The following is a 22,090-nucleotide window of genomic DNA, read 5'->3' as shown; positions in this document are numbered from 1 at the left end:
GGGAATGCGCGGCCGAGGCTGCACACAGCCCCGTTTTTTATACAGAGGGTGGTGACTGCCTGGAATACGCTGCAGGGGGCATCCTGATATCTGAAGCCCCCAAAGGAATCCCCAACCTCATCACTCCCCCAAGTCCGAACGCAATATGGGAGGATCACTGGGGCCCTCCGCATTGCCCGCCAACACCCATGCCGGGCAACCTCAGCCCGATCGCACGTGCGCTAAGATTGCCAGCTTGGCACCCTGGCAGTGCCCATGCCAGCTGTCAATGCCACCTGGGCACCTTAGCAGTGCCACCTGGGTGCCACTCAGGTGGCACTGCCAAGGTAATAGGTTGGCACTGCCAGGATACCCAGGTAGCAACAGCAGTGCCAGGGCGTCACCCTGCCCAAAGAGCATGCAGCTTGGGCCTCCGATCCCCTTGGAGACCCCCACAAGTGCCGTTCCATCAGGTCCCAGGTTGTGGGGACCAGTACCAAACAAGCACGCCCAAATTCCCCAAGGCAAAGTGTTTGAATCCCAAAGCCTCAGGTACCTCGGGAATCTGCACATGAGAGCGAGGCTTATTGCCTCACTCTAATATGCCGATTTGCTAAAAGGTGATCCCGCCCGTCGCTGCTCTAGACCATAATATGGGTGGCATGGTCGCACAGTTGTTAGCACTGTTGCTTCAGAGCGCCAGGGTCCCAGGTTCGATTCCCGGCTTGGGTCACTGTCTGTGCGGAGTCTGCACGTTCTCCCCGTGTCTGCGTGGGTTTCCTCCGGGCGCTCCGGTTTCCTCCCACAAGGCCTGAAAGACGTGCTGTTAGGTAATTTGGACATTTTGAATTCTCCCTATGTACCCAAATGGGCGTCGGAATGTGGCGACGTGGGGCTTTTCACAATGACTTCATTGCAGTGTTAATATAAGCCTACTTGTGACAATAAAGATTTATATTATAATGGACACTGGTTTCAAATCCCACAATGACTGCTAACGGAATTTAAATTCAATTGATAAAATCTGCAGTTGAAAGCTAGTAATGGTGGCCATGGAACTGTCACCGGTTGTTTCACTGAAGGGAGAGGTGGGTATTGTCACTCGACTAATAATCTGAAGACCCAGGATAATCCTCTGGGGACCTGGGTTCGAATCCCACCATGGTAGATGGTGGAATGTAAACTCAATAGAACATCTGGAATTAAAAGTCTCATGATGACCTTGAAACCATTGTCATAAAAACCCATCTGGTTCACTGACGTCCTTTAGGGAAGGAAACCTGCCGTCCTTATCTGGTCTGGCCTACATGTGACTCCAGAGCCACAGCAATTTGGTTGACTCTTAAATATCCTCGGAAATGGCCCAGCAAGACACCGCTACGATAAATACACAAACGAATGAAACCGAACCAACTACCCGGCATCAATCTAGGCACTGGAAATGACAACGGCAGAACCAGCCCTGTCAACTATCGACCCTGCAAAGTCCTCCTTACTAACATCTGGGGGCTTATGCCAAAATCGTGAGAACTGTTTCAGACTAGTACAGCCTGACTCACAGAATCATACCTGACAGGAAATGTCCCAGACATTGCTATCACCATTCCTGGGTATGTCCTGACTCACCAACAGGACAGACCCAGCAGAGGTAGAGGCACAGTGGTATACAGTCAGGAGCGAGTTGCCCTGCGAGTCTGGACATTGACTCTGGATCCCATGAAGTCTCACGGCACCAGGACAAACATAGGCAAGGAACATCCTGATTATTCACTCCACATGATATCAAGAAATGGCTGAAGGCACTGAATACTGCAAAGGCTATGGGTCCTGACAATTTAGCTGCAATGGTCCTGAAGACTTGTGTGCCATTGGCCAAGCTGTTCCAGTACAGCTATAACACTGGCATTTACCTGGCGATGTGGAAAATTGCTCAGGTATATCCTGTACACAAGAAACAGGACAAATCTAACCCAACTAATTACTGCCCCATCAGCTTACTCGATCATCAGCAAAGGGATTAAAAGCATCATTAACAGATCAAGCAGCACTTACTCGGCAATAACCTGCTTGCAACCGCTGAGTTTGGGTTCCACCAGGATCACTCAGCTCCTGATTTCATTACAGCCTTGGTTCAAACATGGACTAATGAGCTGAACTTCAGAGATGGGGTAGGGGTGACTGCCCTTGACTATTTGACTGAATATGGCATCAAGGAGCCCTAGCAAAACTGCAGTCATTTGGAATCAGGGGGGAAACCAACTGCTGGTTGCAACCATACGTGGCACAAAGGAAGTTGGTTGTGGTTGTTGGAGGTCAGTCTCTAAGCTCCAGGATAACACGACTAGAGTTGCTCAGGGTAGTGTCCTAGTCCCAACCATCTTTAGTTCATGTTACATGCAGCAAGACCATATCCAACAAGTGGCAAGTAGCATTTGCACCACATAAGTGCCAGGCAATCACGACCTCCAACAAGAGAAGATCAAACCATTGCCCCTTCACATTCGCTGGCATTACCATCAGTGATTCCCCACTATGAACATCCTGGAGGTAACCATTGGCCAGAAACTGAATTGGACTAGCCATATAAATATTCTGGCTACCAAAACAGGTCAAAGGCTAGGAATCCTGCAGTGGTTAACTCATCTCTTGACTCCCCCAAAGCCTGTCCACCATCTACAATGCACAAGTTAGGGGTGTAATGAAATACTCCCACTAGCCTGGATGAATGCAGCTCCAACAACACGCAAGCTCGACACCATCCAGGACAAAGCAGTCCACTTGATTGCTATCCCTTCCACAAACATTCGATTCCTCCACCACAGTGGCAGCCATGTTAACCATCTACAATATACACTGCAGGAAATCACCATGCTTCCAGAGGCAGCACCTTCCAAACCCACGACCGCTATTATCTAGGAGAACAAAGCAACAGATACCTGAGAACACCACCTCCTGGAGGTTCTCCTCCAAGTCACTCACCACCCTAATTTGGAAATATATCCCCACTATTCCTTCACTGTTGCTGGGTCAAAATCCTGGAATTCCTTTCCTAACAGCACTGTGGGCATACCTCAAAGACTGCAGCAGTTCAAGAAGGCAGCTCATCACCACCTTCTGAAGGGCAACTAGGGATGGGCAATAAATGCTGGCCTAGCCAACGACACCCATATCCTGTAAATGAGTTTTTAAAAATAACATCCTTTAGGAAAGAAAAATTTGCCATCCTTACCTGGTCTGGTCTTCATCTGACTCCAGACCCCAGCAATATGGTTGACTCTTAACAGCCCTCTGAAATAGCACAGCAAGCCACTCAGTTGAAGGGCAGTTAAGGATGCACAACAAATGTTGACCTCGCCAGCGATACCCACATTCGATCAAGGAACATATGTTTGAAAAAATAGTTATAAAATGTAGGACCAGAGCATGATATTCGGTTTGGTGACAGAATTATTGGAAGAAATTATATCCAAGTTTATCACATGTTCAATTGACAAACAGGAATCAAAAGAACTGCTAACATTGTCTTATTTTCCTCCAAGACCATGGGAATGCCCAGGAATGGATGTATTTGAGCAGAGAAGAAGAATATTCATGATGGTCTTAGATTACTACTCAAGATGAACTGAAATGAAAGAGTTACATGGCCAGTCATCAGAAGCAGCGATAACGTCATTGAAATAATTTTTTGCGGTCGTTGTCTTCCTGACATTGTGATACTAGATGACGGTTTACAATTCGGGAGTATAGAATTTTAAGCATTTACAGAAAAACTTGGATTTGTTCACTCAAGTTCATGAGGTTTCCATGGCCTAGTGGAGAAGCAGAGAGAGATGTCCAAATTGTAAAGGCGTTACTGAAAAAGGACAATGATTTTTTTGTGTGATCCTCACCCTTGCAAAATGAATTGGGTCCATGTGAGTTACTCATGGGGGAAAAGGTTGCAGACACAGATTTCTATCCTTCCACACACATTGACACCACAGGTCAAAGACGCAGGCTTAGAGAAAGAACGAGATAAAGAAACTTACCCAAGTAAACATGATGAAACACGATGATAATCATTAGAGAACAAGAGCATTATCAGTTCTTCAGATGAGAGAACAGGGTTTTTGATCAGAGATCAATTGAGATTTGGAGATATAGTGGAGAAATCACCACAGCCAAGACCTTACATTGGCCAGGCAGAACTGGGCACAGAGAGGTGAAACATAAGCGGCTGGCTTCTCCGTCAGCGGGATCCTCCGCTTTGCCGGCAGCACATTCGCGCCCGCAGATTTCCCAGCACCGTGGGGGTGCCCACAATGGGAAACCCCCATTGGCCAGCTGCTGGGACGGAAGATCCCGCTGCCGGCGGGGGCCCGCCGCACCAGAAAATGGGTGCGGTGGGACGGAGAATCCCGCCCCATAACTTTGGTGCAATTGAGAAACAGAGTGAAAATCAGAGACAAGTGAGGATGCAATCATCACAACAAATCAGGTGATCCCGAACCGTCTACTAGTTTGAATTCTGTTCAAAGGCATCTAGAAGACAGATATCAGAACGAGTGCACCTTATTAGGAACATAAAAGCATTCAGCCCATTAAGCCTGATCCGCTGCCATTCAATTAGACCATGGCCAATCATCTAGCTGTATGTTGTGTCATATATAGGCCAGACCAGGTAAGGACAGATTTCCTTCCCTAAAGAATTTCATGAACCAGACAATGTTTTCTGATGGTCCATTAGTTTTACAGTGACCAGCTTTTATTCCAGATTTGGTTAATTCGCTGAATTTAAATTCCCCAACTGTCACAGAGGGATTTGAATTATGTCTCCAGATCATTTGTCGAGTTTTCTGGATTATTGGTCCGTAACATAACCGCCATGTCCCCAAAATGATGATAGAATCCATAGAATCTCTACAGTGTAGAAGGAAGCCTTTTGTTCCATCAAATCTGCACCAAACCTCTGAAAGAGCACCCTACCTAGGTCAAATCCCCCGTCCTAATGCCATAACCCCACCTAACCTGCACATCTTTAGACACTAAGGGGCAATTTAGCATGGCCAATCCACCTAACCTACATGTTTTTGGACTATGGAAGGAAACCGGAGCACATGCGGAGGAAATCCATGCAGACACAGGAAAACATGCAAACTCCATACAGTCACCAAATGGAGATCTGACCAGGGTGCCATTTAGCCACGTCCCACACAACGTGGACCAGACGAAACGGCACCTGCGGGGTCTCCCAACCCAAGCCATTGGAGATCCCCAGGAGAGAACAGGGCAGCATGGCACCCTGGCAGTGTCACCCAGGCACCTTGACAATGCAACCTTGGCACTTCGAGGGTGCCCAGGTGGTACTGCCAGGGTGCAGGGCTGGCTGTGCCAGGGTACAAAGGTGCCAGGTTGGCACAACCAGAAGTGAGTCCTGGGGGGGTGGGAGGGGTTGTCGGGCACCTCCCCCAGGTTGTGGGGAGATGGGGGTCAAAAGTGTGTAGTGGGCCTTAAAGGGGGAGGGGGGGGGGGGACATCGGGGCTGCCAGACAAAAAAATCCCTGATCTGCGAGGAGTCACAGTGGGGAGAAACTCCAAGGCCAAAAAAAAGGCAAAGTGGTATTGGAAAGCAGGGTGTTTCTCGATGCACTAGCCGCCAAGAAACATCCCATTAAATGCGCCGTTCAACGGACTTTAACTTGTGTCCACTGAATTGCTCTCCAGATTCCAGCTGACACTGAAATGCAGACAGCCCTCTGCAGCTGGAGGTTTGTGCCCACAATAACATTATCACTTCAACTGTTTTAGTGATTTTATTTCAACTGTGCCTGTTAACTGAATTCCCTTACGCTGTCTGCTTCAGTACGTCCTCCCAAATGATGCACTTTCTGAATTAACATAGACAAAATCTCATTGGCAGCATAAGCTGCGGGTTGAGTCATCGGTCTGGGGAACTGCAAGTTTGTTCCTGCATTTCACCATTTTGTGAGCTTTCATTTCGCCCACCTGATCAGCAGGAAACACCGGATGGTATTTTGTGTCTGGATATGGTTTACATCTTTTGTTTTTCACATGCCAAATTGGCTCTGGGATCCCTGAGCCTCCAGGTGGGGATAGAGCTCTGAAGAGCATGATAAGTTGGTCCCCGGGGCTCTACAATGATTATGGTGAGCTGCTGCCACCCTGACGCCTTCACCTTCAGCCCATCCAAGCAAACAATTTCAGGGCACCTTCCTCGCCAACAGCGGCCTGGGTAATGAAGCCTGGAGAGGAGGACACCATTGCAGTTGGCACAAAGTGTTTGGAGGACTGTGAAGTTGGGAGGGGCACACCTGCTCCTCGTACTTACACATCAATTGAAAACAAACTTTTTCATCGTTTCTAAGCCACATGCTTGTCCTTTATTAATAAGGGTATCACATTCCAGACGCATTTAGTGAACATGTAAAAACATGTTTAGAAACAATTTAAAGCAAAGATTCAGCTAAATATGCAAATTCCCATTTCCCTGAGGTGTCCTCAAACAGGTAGATGGCCCCTCATTAGCAGGTATAAGGGGCCAAATGCCTGTTTTAGGTGGCCATTTCAACCGCCCATAAATTAACTAGGCCCAATTTTAGATGATACGTATGCTATGTGTTGTTGGAGTGCATGATGCTCAGTTCCAAAAATTGACCTCCACTGCATCTGGTTTATGCCTGTAATATGGGTGTAATGGATGTTGCCAAAGAGCACACGAGAAAATCAGATGACAAATTAATTGGATGGGCTTGTCACGTCCTTAATAGGCAGTCACTGACCACCATTTGTGGAAGAGGAGATAAACTATTGATTGCTTTTGGGACACTTCAAATAAAAGGTAAAAATACGAGAGAGGAAATGTCACGTTCAGGTTGGCTCATTGAAAGGGAGGAATTTCAGTTCCTTGGCGCACATCCCTTTGTGCAAATTGGAAATTATGCATTCCCTGCCCCAGATTTCCATCCTCCAGTGTGAAACTTCCTGATATCCACTCCTGGTGTGGACCTTGAGCAACAAAATGGACAGTCTCTTGTACAATGACGTAATTTTCCAATGACAATGAAGAACATAAGAACTAGGAGCGGGAGTAGGCCACCTGGCCCCTCGAGCCTGCTCCGCCATTCAATGAGATCATGGCTGATCTTTTGTGGACTCAGCTCCACTTTCTGGCTCGAACACCATAACCCTTAATCCCTTTTTTCTTAAAAAAACTATCTATCTTTATCTTAAAAACATTTAATGAAGGAGCCTCAACTGCTTCACTGGGCAAGGAATTCCATAGATTCACAACGCTTTGGGTGAAGCAGTTCCTCCTAAGCTGAGTCCTAAATCTACTTCCCCTTATTTTGAGGCTATGCCCCCTAGTTCTGCTTTCACCCACCAGTGGAAACAACCTGCCCGCATCTACTCCCTTCATAATATTATATGTTTCAATAAGATCCCCCCGCATCCTTCTAAATTCCAACGAGTACAGTCCCAGTCTACTCAATCTCTTCTCGTAATCCAACCCCTTCAGCTCTGGGATTAACCTAGTGAATCTCCTCTGCACACCCTCCAGCACCAGTAGAATCTTTCTCAGGTAAGGAGACCAAAACTGAACACAATACGCCAGGTGTGGCATCACTAACACCTTATACAATTGAAGCATAACCTCCCTAGTCTTAAACTCCATCCCTCTAGCAATGAAGGACAAAACTCCATTTGCCTTCTTAATCACCTGTTGCACCTGTAAACCAACTTTTTGTGACTCATGCACTAGCACACCCAGGTCTCTAATAGACGCTTTGAAATTTTAGCTATCAATTCGAAAGCAAGGTCCAAAACTGGATAGGTTCAGCAGAGAATAGGCAGCCAGTATTGATGCTTTATCTCTATCCTGATATGACTCCCTGAAGGAACATTGAATTTCCCCTATAATTAAGAAATTAAAATATAATTTTATTCAAGAAACCCTCCTGCAACCTCATGATGTAAAAAGAAAGACTGCATTTATTTAGCACATCTTGTGACCCCAGGATACTTTTGAAGTGAGTACCCATTGTTGTAATGTAGCAAATGCTCGAGCTAATATGCATAGAGCAAGATCCGACAAACAGCAATGGAACAATGTCCAGATTATTCTTTTTAGTGATTTTCTGAGAGAGAAATATTGGCGAGTTTAGCGAGACAACTCACCCCGATCTTCTGCAAATAGTTCCATGGGGTCTCCTGCGCCCACCTTAGAGGGCAGACAAAGCCTTGTCTAATATGTTATCCAAATGATGGCACATCTCACAGTGCAGCACTTCCTCAGTACTCACTGAAGCATCAGCCTCGATTTTGTGCTCAAGCTTCTGGAGTGAGACTTGAACCCAAAACCTTTTGACCCAGCAACAAGAATGCTATGAATAGAACCATGGCTGACAATCTGGAGTAATGAATTACAGGAACACATTTGCATCATGACTCTGTGGTAGCGCTTTGCATATTCAGCTAAACCTTGCTTTTAAATTATTTCTAATACCCTCTTTACCTGTTGACTAAATGCATCTGGCATGTGAAACCCTTATTAAATAAAACAAATGCTTCCCTGCACTTATCAGTATGCTGCTTTTAATTAAGAGCACGCCCCAATACATGTGCTCTGTGTGTGTTAATGCTCTGAAACACACAATTGCTGCCAGCTGTGTCACCCCCAGAGGGCAGTGCCAATACATATCTTTTTTTTTTGAGAGGCTTCCTTGTGGATCTGAGTTTCCTTTTCTCTTGCACATGAACAGCACCATCCCCTATCGAGGCAGATTAAAAGATGTAGGTGTGCAGTAATTAATTTAAACTGGGTGCCATGCCAAATCTGTTGCCAGCATGTCCCTGGGGCCATTTTGAAGAACTTAAACTGCAAAGCCCCTCCCATAAATGATGTGGTAAAGATGTGAAATGTTTAAACTCCCTCCAGAGTTTTTAAACAACCTGTCTCAAGCAGCCAACATTCAGTCAAGAGAGCAACTGTGCTGTGTACATCGGCACCTGGGGATTTTTTTTCTGTGTTTTTACACCCCAAGCACACCCTGGATGGGTGGAATAAATCATTTGTTTTCAATAAGTATAGATGTGGGTTGGGGGGGGAGAAACGGTGTGGGTTGAAAAAAATGTTAAAAGCTTCCTACATGGCTGCGTTTATATGGTATGATCACTCCCTACCACTTCAATTACTGCAGAAACTACCCAGTTTGTATTATACTTTCAGTCAAAGCAGGGGGCCATAAAACATCCCTGTGGATCATAAAGTGGATTGAACTTCTTGAACTGTTCGACAGCTGCACGGCCCTGGTAAAGAATTAATTCGGAGTAGGAGACGGCGCGGGTGAATGTTGATGAATCTTGACCTCGGCATCAGTGACAGAGAAAGAAATAAGGGCTGGAAACCAATCTTATCATTAATGCATTACAGGGAGTGAGTGGAGTGGCAGGGTGTGGTGAATGTATTACTGCTACCATTCACCATTGTAATTGCATTACGTTGTATTGTATTATGTTGATGCCCTTGTGGGCTCCGCCTGTGGCTCGGGGGAGGTATATAGAGCTGCAGCCTGTAGGCGGCACTCAGTACAGAGCAGTCGCAGGCAGGCACAGTTCTAGCTGATTAAAACCACTGTTCACTTCAACTTTTCGTCTCGTGTGAATTGATGGTCGCATCAATTTAATAAGCTAAAATATCACTATGGAAGCAGCCCTCAAACCTGATCGACTGAAACTCAACCCACAGGCACCTGAAGCCAAACAAATTTTTTCGAACTAGCTCTGCTGTTTTGACGCCTACCTCGCCGCCTCCTCCTCGCCCAACGTCACCGAGGAACAGAAACTGAGTCTCCTCCACGCCCAGCTGAGCCACAGAATCTCCGTGCAGATCGAGGAAGCAACCACGTACGCAGACGCGGTCGCGATCCTGAAAAGGCAGTACGTGAGGCCGGTGAACGAAGTGTTTGCGCGGCAACTCCTCACCACCCGTCGTCAACGCCCCGGGGACTCGCTGGAGGAATACCTACGAGATCTGCAGGTACTCACTCAAAACTGCAACTACAAGGACATCACGGCCTCGCAGCATATGGAACTCGCCATCTGGGACACATCTGTGGCCGGAGTCCAGTCCAACTACGTCAGACAGCGCTTGCTCGAAAAGGGCGCCCTCGACCTAGTAAAATTATCCACCTCCTTAGAAGTAGAGTTTCAGAGCCTCAATGCTTTCCCCTCCGACCACGTGATCCCCTCGTGGTCACCCAACCAGAGGGTGTCCCAGGCCTGTGCCGCGCGGCTGCCCGCCCAACCCGGGGGGCTGCCCTGCTATTTCGGCAGTCAGAACCAGCACCCCAGGCAGCATTGCCTGGCTCGGACCTCGACCTGTAGCGACTGCGGCAAGAACGGACACTTTGCCAAAGTCTGCCTGGCCAGGTCCAAAGCTCCTAAATCACAGGCCCGACTTTCAGGCTCACAGGCCCGCAGACCCCGCAGTGTGGCTGCGTGCCTGCCGGTACCGCCCCCTTCAGATGCATCGTCAGCCTTGTGCTGTCCATGGGGGCAGCCATCTTTAACCCTACCCGACTCGTACGATTCATGGGGGCTGCCATTTCGTCCGCCATCTCCAATGCCGCCCGACACGTGCGACCGACGGGGGCCGCCATCTTGGGACCATCTCCGACCATGCCGGCCACCCGCAGCTCGGCGCTGTCACCCTCGACCAGTCACGGCCCAAGCACCTCAGGAACTCGATGATGACCGTCCGGGTCAATGGGCACGAAATGCCCTGCCTGTTTGACTCTGGGAGCACGGAGAGCTTCATACATCCAGACACGGTAAGGTGCTGTTCTCTCCAAATTTCCCCCGCATTCCAAACAATCTCCCTCGCTTCCGGATCGCATTCACTGCAGATCCGGGGGTACTGTGTTGCGTACCTCGTGATACAGGGCGCCGAGTACGCCAATTTTAAACTATATGTCCTCCCCGCTCACTGCGCTCCTCTCCTGTTAGGACTGGACCTCCAGTGCAACCTCAGAAGCCTGACCCAGAAGTTCGGCGGGCCCCTACCCCCTCTCACCGTATGTAGCCTCACAACCCTTAAAGTCGCCCCTCCCCCGCTCTTCGACGAACCTCACCGCCGACTGTAAACCCATCGCCACCAGGAGTAGGCGGTACAGTGCCCAGGACAGGACTTTTATCAAGTCAGAGGTCCAGCGGCTCTTGAGGGAGTGGGTCATCGAGGCCAGTAATAGCCCCTGGAGAGCCCAAGTGGTGGGCATCAGGACCAGGGGAAAGAACCAGATGGTTATAGACTACTGCCAAACCATAAACCAGTACAGGCAACTCGATGCGTACCCCCTTCCCCGGATAGCGGACCTGGTGAATCATATTGCACAGTACTGGGTGTTCTCCAGGGTAGATCTGAAGTCCACATATCACCAACTTCCAATCCGCCAGGAAGATCGCCACTACACGGCCTTTGAGGTAGACAGCCGCCTCTTCCACTTCCTCCGGATCCCCTTCGGCGTCACCAACGGGGTCTCGGTCTTCCAAGGAACGATGGACCGAATGGTGAACCAGTACGGGCTGCGGGCCACATTTCCGTACTTGGACAACGTCACCATCTGCAGCCATGATCAGCAGGACCACGACGCCAACCTTCAGAAGTTTCTCCAACCCGCCCAAGCCCTCATTCTCACCTATAACAAGGAGAAATGCGTTTTCCGCAAAACCCGACTGGCCATCCTCGGCTATGTCGTGGAAAACGGAGTCCTAGGGCCCGAACCCGACCACATGCGCCCCCTCCTGCAACTCCCCCATCTCCACTGCCCCAAGGCCCTGAAAAGATGCCTTAGGTTCTTTTCATATTATGCCCAGCGGATCCCCAAATATGCGGACAAAGCCCGCCCGCTTATCAAAGCCACCATCTTCCCCCTGATGACTCAGGCCCGCCTGGCCTTCAGCCGCATCAAGGCAGATATTACCAAAGCCGCGATGCACGCGGTGGATGAGTCCATCCCCTTCCAGGTGGAGAGCGACGCGTCAGATGTAGCCCTGGCCGCTACCGTTAACCAGGCAGGCCAGTAGCCTTTTTTTCCCGTACCCTCTTTTTCCCGTACCCTCAACGCCTCCGAGATTCGACACTCCTCAGTCGAAAAAGAAGCTCAAGCCATTGTGGAAGCTGTGCGGCATTGGAGGCACTACCTGGCTGGTAGAAGGTTCACCCTTGTCACCAACCAACGGTCGGTAGCCTTTATGTTCAACAATACACAGCGGGGCAAGATCAAGAATGATAAAATCTTGAGGTGGAGGATCGAACTCTCCACCTATAATTACGATATTGTGTATCGTCCTGGGAAGCTCAACGAGCCCCCAGATGCCATGTCCCGCGGCACATGCACCAGTGCGCAAGATGACCGACTCCGGGCCATCCACAATGACCTCTGTCACCCGGGGGTCACCCGGCTTCTCCACTTCATCAAGGCCCGCAACCTGCCCTACTCCACCGAGGAGGTCAGGACCATGACCAGGGACTGCCAAGTCTGCGCGGAGTGTAAGCCGCACATCTATCGTCCAGACAAGGCCCACCTGTTGAAGGCCTCCCGGCCCTTTGAGCGCCTCAGCATCGATTTCAAAGGGCCCCTCCCCTCCACTGACCGCAACGTGTATTTTCTTAACGTTGTTGACGAGTATTCCCGTTTCCCCTTTGCCATACATCCCCTTTCCCCGACATGACCTCGGCCACTGTCATTAAGGCTACCTGCTCGGTAAGGGCATTGCCTCGAGCAGGAATACCAGCTACAACCCCCGGGGAAACGGACAGGTGGAGAAGAGAACGCGACGGTGTGGAAGACCATTCTTCTGGCCCTACCATCTAGGGGTCTCCCAGTTTCCCGCTGGCAGGAGGTCCTCCCCGATGCGCTCCACTCCATTAGGTCACTCCTCTGTACAGCCACGAACAGCCCTCATGGCCGCCTATTTGTCTTCCCCAGAAAATCCACCTCCGGGGTTTCGCTTCCGTCCTGGCTGACAACACCAGGGCTTGTCCTCCTCCTAAAGCACGGGAGGAGCCATAAGTCCGACCTTCTGGTCGAGAGAGTCCAGCTCCTTCACGCCAACCCACAGTATGTCTACGTGGCGCACCACGAAGGCTGACAAGATACAGTCTCCCTCCGGGATCTGGCACCCGCCGGTTCCCCTGCGAACATCACCTACTCTCCTCATCCTACACCGGACACCGCCCCCGCCCCTTCATGGCCTACACCTCCCTCACCCCATCGCCAACCTAGAGTGATGAAACTCCAGAAGAGACGCTCCCGGAGTCAACGAGCACAACACCCGTGCCCGCAACGACGAGTTCAACACCCGTGCCCGCAGCAAAACCAGTGCTCAGGCGATCCCAACGAACGATCAAGGCGCCGGACAGACTCGATCTGTGAGCCCACTTCACCCCCGCTGGACTTCAATTTTTAACAGGGGGTGAATGTGGTGAATGTATTACTGCTACCATTCACCATTGTAATTGCATTACATTGTTTTGTATTATGTTGATGCCCTTGTGGGCTCCGCCTGTGGCTCGGGGGAGGTATATAGAGCTGCAGCCTGTAGGCGGCACTCAGTACAGAGCAGTCGCAGGCAGGCACAGTTCTAGCTGATTAAAACCACTGTTCACTTCAACTCTTCATCTCGTGTGAATTGATGGTCGCATCACAGGGTTACCTTGTGAGTTGGGTGGAACAAAGTTTGTCTCCTTTGCTGCATTCACACAAGTTTGGTGGATCAGCCGAGGGCCGACTTCTAAAAACGCAGACATTTGTGAAAGATATGAATTGGAAGTAGTGCAAAAGGACCAAACTCAGTTAGTAAAAAAAATCCACCAGCATCAGAGCAGCGATACATTAACTCTTTCATCATATGCGCCATAGAAATGGTTGGAAATGAAGACTTCGTGCACAGTTGTGCTTGAAACATAACGCAGGATGTTAAATACTGAAAACAGTTTTTCTTTAAGCAACAGTGCAAAGTCTATGGTTCATATTGATGTTCCCTTTCATCCAAATCCTAGCGCACGAAAAGGAAGTAAGCAAAAAGATAGGCAGCGGGGTTCTCCTCCGACAGTGCAACCTCGCCCGTGGGTTTCTCGACGGTGTGGGGGGCGACCACAATGGCAAGCCCCATTGCCGGCGGGGGCGCGCCGCACTGGAAAACAGGGCTGGCGGGACGAAGAATCACGTCCAACATATTTATCTGGCCAAAAATATATATCCGCATTGAAGAACTAGTTGCACACAATATATGGTTTGCTGACTGGATATTTACACAACACATAGGGGTAATCCACTTAATGCATTATTAATCTCCTTGATTCGAGACTGCTTAAATTTAATCTGACCTGATTAAATGGTGTAGGATAGCTCAAAGTTGTTTAATTTGGATTAAATTCAAATTAAATTAAGAAGGTAGTTTGACACTTTATTTAATTCAGATCCACAGAGGATTTCATTAGTATAGATTACCTAACCCAATGTGTTTATTTGGCACAGAATTTAAAAATCTCCGTCTACAGCTGGCCTTTCCTTGCAAATGTAGTGTAAGTGTGTCTTTATGTGTCTGTTTCTAATTAACGTTCTTTCAGAATGGACAAAAAAGATGAATATGTAATGCCATAGATAATTATATAACATAGGACTGGCTCTGTCGTTTAATTTTTTGGACTACACCATTCCAAAGTTGTTGGAAGCTGCAAAACTTTAAATAGAATTAATATTATCTACTTTGAAATATTTGTTATAACAGAATAATGTATGTCACTCTATGGGGCTCAAATCTTTTTAATTATACCAGCTGAAAATATATTTAGAAAAATAATCTACTATTAGAAATCATTATGTAATGGCTGACAATCCAGGAAAGACTTTTTGCAATGCATATTAACTCTCATCGATTAGACAAGGAGCAGTGTGCAGCTTTAAGGTATAGCTTGCTCTGTGCCCACACATTCTGATGTTTCCTCATGTTGCTAAATTGCTTCAAGTGGAATATATTCTGTGACAAGCTGGTGCTATAGGGCAGGTGCTGTTGAACCCATCCTAGATAGATATGCAGTTTGCGCAAAGCTTGTCACTTTGGCTTTCCCTTCTGCCCACCAGACCTTTTGACCTTTTAAGCAAAGGCTACAAATGATAGAAGTGCAATTGCACTGCTGACATCAGGCATTGACTTTTACTGCCATTGAGGAGTAGATGATGAATACTATGATATGGTAATGTTCTGCTTCCCCACCAACATCAGAATGAATTTGTTGTTGGCTTAAGTGGAGCCGGCTATCAATAGCAGCACAGTGGCATAAAGAGGACCTAAGCCTCGCCTTAGTAGTTCCTTTCAGTACCTCAGAGCCACTCAAGGACCAATGCCAAGCTCGAGCCAATGGAGCCCCATGGTACACCAGCTACCACTTGCTTCAAATGTTGCTCGAGACCACAAAATATTTTTCTAATCTCATCCTCAGAAGAGCATCATCTATTGCACCAGATGAGTTTTTCAGTTGTCCAACCCAGATATTTTTGTTGCATGTTTGAACAAGATTGACAACTTAATATCAGTTAGTCCCAAGTTAGGTTTTTTTTTTAATGCTTGGTACTTATTGTCACCAGTAGCATAGTTAAGATTGTCAAGGTGATTCCATATCAAACTCTTCCACCTAACGGAGAGAGCTGGGAATTTCCTCCTACATCTTGGATTGGATGTAGATCCAATTGTCAGAGGTAAGAGGACAGTCCCCTAGCCCATTGCACCATCTGCTTTTTTTGTAAAAACCAAATCGTAATATTCATTATAATTCTTGGCTAGCAAACACACTTCCTACCTGTATTTCCAATTATCACAATTTTTGATCACACTTTTTTCTATCACCATTTAATATTCCAAATTGCTTTGTCGACATTTAGTTCTCCGTTGTTAATTATCACAAGGTGAAGACAGGCACAGGCTCTGCAGATCGAGTTCTGAGGTGCAACATCACAGGTAACTTACTGGTGCGCATATTCATTTCAAATTGTTGTAGTGGAGATATTTTGTTGTGTAGTTACGTTACATCCAACCTTCAGCCGCACAATGTTAGCTTTGCCAAAAAGCATGAAAATATCCAATCCCATAAGAACAGGAGTAGACCATTCAGCACCTTCAACCTCTTCTGCCATGATGAGATCATGGCTGACCTGCTCCTCAATGTTAACGGGCAATAAAATAAATTCCATCCCTTCGCCTTCCATTTGCTTCAAATTTCAATATCACAAATTTGAACATATCTTTCAAATTGCAGAGTTATCTTTCTTTCCCATGAAAACACAAAAACATACAACAAAGCCACCTCCCTCTCCCAGTAGAATTATGTTTCCTTTTATAATTCAACACGAAAAGTCACGGGTGACTGTCCTGGGGTATTCATTTTTGTACTGGAATACAGAATAATCATTAAAGTTTTCCATGTCACCATGTAATATCCATGTCACCATGTAATATGAATGAGAAGATAATTTCTCGTGATCTGGACATAATTATTTGTTGTGACAAAGCAAACATAATGAGCAGATTCATGCATGCTGTGTGTAGTTTCCTATTCATGGGTATATTTACATTCTGAGAATACATTGCATTTTGTTCATTTTGGAATGAATAGGTCATGTTTTAAAATGTCGCTTATTTTACTGTCTTCTCCCTGGTATCCATTCCTGCTGTAAAACACAGGCAACCCTTTAGATATTGGAGCATTACTTGCATTCCTGCTGCCAAACATGTGGTAGCTGTAGTCCCACACTGGCAGCAGCTGCTGTCACGCATTAACTGTCTCCTCTGGCTCAGATTCAGCTCTTCCTTGGCTCTTGTCCTTCTGTGCCTATTGTGTGTGATTGGAAGTCTGAGGGCTTCTATTACACAGGTCATCCAAAAGCACAACAATTGCTAATGGAGAAATACTCACAGTTTTCCCAGCTCTGATGTGGTACAACGATTTTAGCGATGGGTTTTACTTATGCAGAGGTGTACTCTTAAGTAACTGTGCTAGCCAGCAGAATAATTGGTGATTTAAAAGTATCTGCAGCATTCCAACAAGGAGCACCAAACATCCAGAAATTGACAAACGCCACTCACTTTAATTTCACATGAAATCGATCTTTACATGTGTTCTTCTTAAAAATAAAACTTGAGTCCGGGACTTAGGCAACATAGTGGTTTAGATACTGGTCTTTCATAACTACCTGTAAATGGAGCCTAGTGTGAGGTAATCAGAATCGCATCTACGATAAGAATCCTATGTGAGGTGATGAGCCTCAAAGCAGTTTCTAGTGATCATAGGTTACCGGCCGTAAATTAGGAAGGTCCACTCACTCAAGGATCATAAGATGGATGGATGGTATATGAAATATAACAGTTTCACGCTGGCCAGAAGAGTATGAAACTACACTATATCTTAGGTGATATGCATTTTCAGGACTTAAACAGACTAATACATAAACATTAACCAAGTTGGGAGAGAATATTTTACAACTGACTTAACCTATGTTGGCATCAAAATTGACTGTCCAGTGTGCTTTACCTCACATTGACTTTAATTCTATATTACTAGCTTTCATATGTGTTTTTATCAGGACCCCGTTCCTTAAATATTCATTGTGTTCCTTTAAAAATATATTATAACAAGCTTGTTTTTCTCCATCCAATTTTCTCACCAACTTTCTCCCCGTCCTCCTCCTCCTGAAGCCAGTAATTCCTGCTTGGGGTAGAGTTCTATAGACAGCAGTGACACTTGCATATTTGAAACAAGTGACGATTATTTATTCTTGAGTCTAGACAGTGAATGTTGGCATGCTATTTATGTGAGAGAAAGGCCAACATAGTAAAGGCTAACCTGCTTTTATGGGGTCCACTTCAAGATTGGATAACAATGCGGAATGAGAAACTGCTCCCATCTAAATGCAGAGTTCAATTGTCACTCCCCCACTGCTGACCTAGTTGAAATCCATCTTGGACTTGTCGAGTCTATGTCGCTTACTACTGTGTAGTGTTTTACTACTGTATAGTATCTACTCCCTGAGGTATCAAGAGCTGAGGAGAGCGGCATTGTTACTTAGTTGACAAAAACACTCACAGAGTCTTTACATTGTTACAAATACAAGGATTTATAAGATTGTTATGTTTAAGGACTGTGTTCATAATTTAGGATAAAATAGAGAGATGGAGGGGTCTGAATTCCGCTGACAACAAGCTTGTGTGGTTTGGTTGTTAAAGATTAAGGTGGGTGGAGGGGCAGATTATCTTACTGCGAAGAAGGTGCAAGATATTCTCACTTCTAAACAATGGCCACAGTGGTTGTGCTGATGGCGGATAGACTGTTAGTCTCCAATTCCCAAGGACGTATTGTGAAGGCCAGGTTTTATGAATGGTTACACTTTAAAATGTCTATTTAAGTCCAAGATGGAATGAAGTTCTGGGGTTTGGACGATAGCTAGTTAGCATTTCTACCTTAATATAAGACCCATGTGATTTACATTGCCATGGTGATGGGCTTTGAGAAAGGAAGAGCCCATAAGCAGACATTGTAGGATCGGACTACAGTTTTCCTAAAATATCACTGCACCTCAGAGACAGGGTCAATCGTCAAGAATCTGAGAAGAGAGAGAACAAGAGAGCAGAGAGATAGAGGCAATAAACCTCTCCTGTTCACCATGCGAAATGTGAATGGGACTCACATTCAGGTTGAAAAGAAAGGTCTTGCGGGTTTAAATGAAGATAGCGGATTTGCTTAGCTTTGACTAGAGGGAGGGATCATGTAACCCACAACATCAAAATCAGTTCAGAGATTAGGGGTGGTGCCCCAAGTCCGGAATTTCCCGCCCGACGACAATGGCCCTTTAAATGGTATGTCAAATTTTCCATTCAGCCTGAGACGATTCCCGTGGCGGGCGAGACCAGAAATTCTATCCCTAGAAATCTTTAGCTGGATAAGGAAAAATGAGCTAAAATTAACATTGGTCTGTTTTTTGGAGAATCAAATGACTATTTAAGAGATAGAGTATTAAAGTACAACCAAGAGAGATTTTCATTTTCATTAAATGTTAAATGGGGATTTTTTTCTGTCACTTTGAGTCTCAGTTGTCTGCTAAAATAATATTAAGTCAATGTTATCTTTATTTTGTGTTTCAGTAAGAGACTTGAAACTTAGAAATTTGTCATGTGATCCTTTCAGCCAGTCAATGGAAGTTTGAATTTATTTTAAAAGTTATGGCCTCTAGGGGATCAAAACCTTATCGATACAAACTGATGTCTATTTTTAAAATGAATTGTGATTATTTGTTCTTTTTCATCTGCCGTGTTGGAACAAAAATGGAGATTAAAAAGGGTAATTCATCATTGGTCAGCAACAGAGTTAATGGCACAACCTTAATTTGAGGCAGAGAGCACATTCCAAGAAGATTCCTTTGACCTCCCCCATCTCGTTACAATGGCATGAACATATCCCCATTGAATACTTACCTCTTAGCACTCTGCCAGCCCGATGCCCATTCATTCCAAGGTCACCAACTGTGGTTGGACATGTTTTTGAATTTTTAATCATATCTCCTCCGACCTCCAATCACCTTGCCTCCAACCCACCCACCGATGGATACCTGATGAGCCAGCTCCTCCTCCAAACTGTTTGAAAAGCCAGTAAGTCTGTTAAATGACCAAATTGGGTGACTTAAATTAAAAATGCGCACTTTTCTGAACGCTCAAATGATTTCTTTCTCCAAATTTCCCACCATTCCTGTAGGGTCTGAGACAATCCTTAAGGATTTGTCCTGGAAATCCAGTCAGGAGAGATTTATTGACAGGGTGTATGAGTGTGTGTGTGTGGGGGGGGGGGGGGGGGACATCTTTTTTCATTGCTCAGTCTGAGTTGGGTGAATGGAGTTACATTTTGTCCCTGGAATGGGGTGAATGGTGTGGTCGAAAGGGTTGTGGATTTTGAAATGGGAATTCATTGAATTTTTGCGGTTGAATTTAGCACGGGCAGTCAATTAGGGGAGACGGTGGTATAGTGCAATTGTCACTGGACTAGTAAGCCAGACACCCAGGGTAATGCTCTGGGGGTCCAGGTTGGAATCCCACCATGGCAGATGGTGAAATTTGAATTCAATAAAAATCTGGAATTAAAGGTCTAATAATGACGGTACGGTGACACAGTGGTTAACATTGTTGCCTCACAGCGCCAGCGACCCGGGTTCAATTCCAGCCTTGGATGACTGTGTGGAGTTTGCATATTCCCCCGATATATGCGTGGGTTTCCTCCGGGTGTTCCGGTTTCCACCCCACAGTCCAAAGATGTGCAGGTTAGGTGGATTGGCCATGCTAAATTGCCCTCAGTGTCCAAAAGGTTAGGTGGGGTTTCTGGGTTACAGGGATAGGGTGGAAGCGTATGCTTAAGTAGGGTGCTCTTTTCAAGGGCTGGTGCAGATTCGATGGGCCGAATGGCCTCCTTCCGCACTGTAGGGATTCTATGACCATGAAACCATTGTCGTAAAAACCCACCTGATTCACTAATGTCCTAACCCAGTCTGCCCTAGGTGTGACGCAACAAACACAGCGATGTGGTTGCCTCTTAACTGCTCATCGCAAGCCACTCAGTTCAAGGGCAATTAGGGATGGGCAACAAATGCTAGCCCAGCCAGAAGCCACATCATCCCAAAAATGATTTTTTTTTTAGCATGGCCAATCCACCTGCAGGGTAATTTCGGTCGATCTTTCAGGGACCGCTACGCTAACCAACCCCCACCCATCATCAGTTCAGCGACTTTTCACACCTCAATGACATCGCGCGTTTTACACTGAGTTAAAGCCAAACGCTGCTTCATTGGGAGAGGCATGACATTGCACTGCGGGGCGGGCGAGCACCCCCACCCCACCCCCCCCCCCGTCCCCGGGTTTGCAGCCCTGCCCAGGAGTGTGTTCGGCGCGCTGTCATTTCACAGACTGGTTTCCACTGCCTGCGTCGCAAGTCTGGGCGCAAATTAGGGTGTAAACCATCCCGGAGCACAGCAGAACCGAGCTCCTGCCGGTGAATCTGACTTTCACCTCCCCCTGACATCGGCTTCAGCCGGTACGAAACAAAATAATGCGATCTGTAATCAAGACGAGTAGGTCAATTCACCCTTCAGTTATCTCAGTGTTAAATTGGGGGTTTGGGGCATAACTTTCTCTGTGTAGCTGCAGATAAAAGGGGTCCGTGGGCCACACGTGTTCATGTATGTGTGCAAACGCGAGTATTTAATCTCAACCGGGACATCGGGGGTCAATGTCTTGCGCTTGTTTAATCTCCGCGCAGGCCATTCTGGAAATCAAATCAAAGAAAAGGTTTTCTCTGAGGACTCCCAATCCCCCTCTGTAATGTTGGCCGTCCTCCTTGTGCTGGGCCGGGGTGGATTTGGTGTGTGAGGGACTGTTTAGCTCACACCCGATCCTGGTTCCGCCACCGCCCCTGTGTGTGTCCCGCACTTTGACACATTGGCAGCTGCTGGTGATCCACACAAGGCACCAGCCTTCAGGGAGCTGGAGCCGGTGGCTGGGACGAAAGCAACTGTCCAAACAGAACGCCACCTCGCGTTTCAACTGAGCCAGCACCTCCTTATTTAATGATTTAATTCATTGTTGCGCCCCCCCCCCCCACCCCTCCCCAAAAGAACAACAAAGAAAAATGAATTTGAGTTCTGGGTGGTTTTTGTTTCGTGGTGAAGATGATGTTGGGTTAAATTACATCGGAAAGGAGGCGGCAGAAAACACAGCCAGAGTGAATGTGATTAGGGTTGAAAGCAGAGCGAGAATGGATGCGATTAGGGTTGTATCAGTTCCTGGGGAAACTCAGTTTGTGTACGAAGCTGCTTTGGTCGGAATTTACAAGGGGCGAGGGGAACAGGTTAATTTTAGGGAACACGTTAATTTTAAAGATTCAACGTGGCACATTATAAAAACCCTTTTTTTATCCATAGCTCTTGATCGAGCTCTCGGACCCATCGCAGTTATTACAATGCCCAACATCCAAGTCACTTCCTATTTGTGTTACTCATTCGCCGGCAGTTGCGAGATA

The 22,090-nt window shown here is 46.8% G+C and overlaps 1 protein-coding gene across 1 annotated transcript in view; it reads left to right on the top strand.

Moving 5' to 3' along the window:
• Positions 1-22,090, top strand: part of myocd (myocardin) — a 303,397-nt gene that overhangs the window by 115,428 nt on the left and 165,879 nt on the right. The gene's annotated exons all lie outside the window — the stretch shown is intronic.

The sequence above is a fragment of the Scyliorhinus torazame genome, chromosome 18, assembly GCF_047496885.1.
Source record: "Scyliorhinus torazame isolate Kashiwa2021f chromosome 18, sScyTor2.1, whole genome shotgun sequence".
In the NCBI taxonomy this organism is placed as follows: domain Eukaryota; kingdom Metazoa; phylum Chordata; class Chondrichthyes; order Carcharhiniformes; family Scyliorhinidae; genus Scyliorhinus; species Scyliorhinus torazame.
Note: the sequence above shows the minus strand (reverse complement) of the source record. Positions and strands in the feature narration are given on the sequence as shown.